The sequence below is a fragment of the Rhinopithecus bieti genome, unplaced genomic scaffold (genome assembly GCF_001698545.2).
Source record: "Rhinopithecus bieti isolate Rb0 unplaced genomic scaffold, ASM169854v2 scaffold_3067, whole genome shotgun sequence".
Classification (NCBI taxonomy): Eukaryota; Metazoa; Chordata; class Mammalia; order Primates; family Cercopithecidae; genus Rhinopithecus; species Rhinopithecus bieti.
In genome coordinates this window covers 3,342,801-3,346,950 of record NW_016804208.1, presented here as the reverse complement: position 1 = coordinate 3,346,950, position 4,150 = coordinate 3,342,801, and positions in this window count along the sequence as shown.

Below are 4,150 nucleotides of genomic sequence, written 5' to 3'. Positions count from 1 at the left end.
TGTGCAATTAAGGTCTATCAATACCATAATTTGACCTACATAACTGTCACCAGAGGGATTATGAATCTGAAATCTAAGTAATATGTTTTATAGTTAACTCAAAAATTCTATGGTGCTATGGCTGATACAGCCAACAGCCGCAGCAAACAGTCCTTTGTAGTCTGTGAAGATGGAGAAGACATACACTTCACTGGTCTTCTAATCCTCCTACTTCTGGTGCTTTAACAAATTTTTTTAAATGTTGAAAATTTTAAGAAATTCTACACCTTTCTTCCCTAGTCCCTAGTGGAATATCTAGTTTCTCAACACAACAATATTAGTTGACCTAAATTGGTGATGACAAGGAAGCAAGCAAGCAAGCAAACAAAAACACTAATGGGATGCTTCCAGAAAATAATACATTTATTGTTGATAAACATATTCTGTAAACTCAGAAAGAAATTCTCCTTAAAACTACAAGAAATAGGATGGAGAATCTAAAAATGTTAATACCATAAAGCTGGATTTCAATTAATGTAGGATTTTAAGAGTTAAATATTTGAAAGTTCAATAATAACATGATTACACAGGGGGTAAGATTAGGAAGACACAATGTTCATCAAAGAAATTAACACATTATTTAAGGATTAACAATTATGAACCTGATACTGTGTTAGCTGTTTAAATGAGTATTAGTTCATCTCCATTGATAATAGTAATATAACAATAGTATTGACAGCCTTATTCTAAATTGAAAAATAATATATGAAAACTATTTCTTGCTTACAGCTATTTGGTTAGTAAGTAGTAAAGCCATGATTTTAATATATATACTCCCTTCAAATTATGTCCAAAATACATCCCTGCACCATGAATATAAAAATATAACTTCATTATAGGTAAAACTTTATTATAGATAAATAAGAGAGGTAGAGAAAATGTGAATGTGCTTCTAAGCTGCATGAGTTACACACATAGTTACCATTTCTTGTGCTTCTTATTCTTGTGCAGACTTAAAATTTCATCTGGTATCATAGTCCTCATACCTGATGGAATTCCTTTAAGATTTCTTGTACTGAAGTTCTGCTGATAATGAATTCTTTCAGCTTTTTTAATGTCTGAAAACATCTTCATTCTCCTTTTCTTTGTTGGTGGTTTATGCTTTTATTTAACTAAACGTTTTATTTTGAGATAATTGTAGATTCATATGCAGCTATAAAATGATATAAATAAATTCCATGTATTCTTTATCATGATAAAAGAAAACTTCAGCCAAACTAAATTTTAGGAGTTTAATTGGGTAATGAATAATTCATGAATTGGCTAACCTCTCTAGCCATTGCAGGCTTTATTATTATTATTTTTTTTAGTAAACATGAGGTTTCACCGTGTTGGCCAGATTGGTCTTGAACTCCTGACCTCAAGTGATCCTCCTGCCTTGGCCTCCCAAGGTGCTGGGATTATAGGCATGAACCACCACGCCTGGGTCTTTCTTTTTTCTTAATGCTTCAAAAGTTTCATCATTTTATTCTGTTTGAAGAACTTCCTGTAGCCATTCTTTAACAGTAGGTAGGCTAGAGACACATTCTTTTAACTTTCCTTCATCTGAAAATATCTGTATTTCTCCTCACTGGGTATCCAAACAACAGCTAGATTTAAAACAGAACTCTAACTCACAGTCTGCAACAATCAATCTGGAAGGCTAAACTACAACCTGCAGCAAATGGTGCAGGAAGCCCAACCACAACTTCTGTGGCAAGCAAATCTGAACAGTCAAAACTTTAACAGCAACTGACAGGTTTCCTAATTTTTGCTCTCAATTCTAACTTAGGAACAATTGGAGAATTCCAAATATACCTTCCTAACTAACCAAATAGGATGCCCTGCTCTAGTTAGCCTACCTCCACTTTCCCCATCCCAGCTGCCTCCAACCAAGGCAGAAACCATCTCTTTTTCCTCCTATAAAGCTTTCCTCCTCCGCTTGGCTTTAAATTTCTGCCAAATCCAAATGAGCTTCTGACTCCTTTGCTATAGCAAACTCTGAATAAATAGGCTTTGCTTATTCTCACTGGGCTGATCACTTATTCAAACTTCATTCTCGAAATATAGTTCTCACAGATAACAATTAGTAGTGGACAGTTGTGGGGGTTTTTTTCCACACTTCAAAAATATTATGCCACTTCCTCCATGTTTTCAGATGAGAAAGTTAACTGTCATTTGAATTAGCTTACTCGTGTAGGTAATGTGTTGTTCCTCTTTTGCCACTTTCAAACTTTTAAACTTTTCTTTAATCTTCACATGTTAATTTTGATGCATCTACTGTGGATTTATGTGAATTTATCCTATTTGTGGTTTTCTCAGCTTCTTTAATCTGTAGGTTTATGTATTTAACCACATTTTGGAAATTTTCAGCTAGTATTTCAACCACTTTCTATTTCCTCTCCTTCTGAGACTTTGATGGTACGAATGTTAATTTAAAGAAATTATCCTATAGTCCTAGAGGCTCTAATATTTTTTAAGTCTATATCTTCTCTGATGTTCCAGTTGGACAAATTCTATTGATATGTTCTCAAGTTCACTGATTTTATTCTGTATCATTTTTATACCACTACTGAGCTTACCTAGTGAGGGTTCTTTCAGTATAGTGTTTTTCATCTTTACAGTTTCCATTTTATAACTCCAGTGTCTTTGCTGAGATTTCCAATTTTTAAAATTTGTTTCAAGAGAATCTGTGACTTCTCATTAAAATATTTTTTAGGATGACAGTTTTAAATCCCTTCTTAGATAATTCCACCATTTAATTTTTCTCAATGTGCATATCAGTTATTGGTCTTTTCTCATTCCAGTTGTGATTTTTCTTTTGGAATGACATGTGATTTTCTATTTTGTCCTGGACATTTTATCTATTATGTTAAGAGACTCTGGGTCTTATTTAAATCTTTTCTTTTTCCAGTCAATTAACCTGTGTAAGTTTAATACATGGGTCTTGGCCTATTTTTGTGGGCTCTGCTTTCAATTATTTTTTAAAGCTTTTGTGTGTGTGTTATTTTAAAAGGTCTTGGTGTCAACAAATACTGTTCTCTAATGGTGCTGTGGCCGGAGGAGGTGGAAGGAGCTTCCGCAGGCCAGGCTTCCTTATGCCTCTACATTGAGAAAGGTGGTCTCTGACCCATGAAGATGAAATCTGTTTTCTGAACTGAGCAGTTGTGGCAGTATTTTCTGGCCAAACCAGAGCCACTTTCCTGCTTCGTGTCTCCCAGTGAGTAAAGAGATACTTCAGCCCTGAGAGGTGTAGAGAACATTCGGGGTCAGATTGCATATTGTGGTAAGATTCCCCTTCCTTGTGTCCTCTGGCCACCGGATGTATCTAAAGTAAGGAGGGGTGTGTCAGACCCATGGAAAGAAAAGACTTTCCAGTCTAGATATTTGCTCTGGTGTAATTTTCCTTGTCAGTTCCCCCCACTGCCTGATGTTTCAACATGAACGAATAGATCCCCAGGCCCAGAGTGGAAACAAAACCTTCTCTTTAGCTGCTTAATGTTAGTGGGGCTCCCATTAACCACCTTTGCCAATGCTTCTGCACACACTGGATGCTGTTGCTGTCACTGTTCTTTAATCCTGAGAGGAATAAACCTGCCTGGCCACCTTCTGTTCAATTGGTGGTCAGGATATGCATTTCTTTTAGAAGCCTGCCTCTAGACTCTCTATTATTATTGAGTGGGAGCTGATAAAACTTCCTGCTATTACATAGTTTCTCCAGTCCTGGGATCCATTACCAATTGTCTTCTTCTGTCCACCTTTAAGAGCTCTCCTTGGTTGCCTTTTCATTATTTTCATGGCTTGTAGTTGTATTTAGCAGGAAGGAGAAAGGAGGGAGAAATCTATGCCATTTTGCCCATTACCAAAAAACTCTGTTTTTTGTTTGTTTGCTTGTTTTTGGAATATATTTTCACTGTGTATAGAATTTTTGGTTAACTAATTTTTTTTTCTTCAGATCTTTGTAGATGTTAGTCTTTGTTTCCTTTGTTTCTAATCATAAACCTGTTGTTAAATCTTATCCTTTTTTGTTTGTCATAATGCAATCTTTGCTGCTTTTAACATTTTTATTTATTTTTTAAGGAAGTAATTTATTGTGAGATTTTGGTATAGTTTTTTCATGTTTCTTTTATTT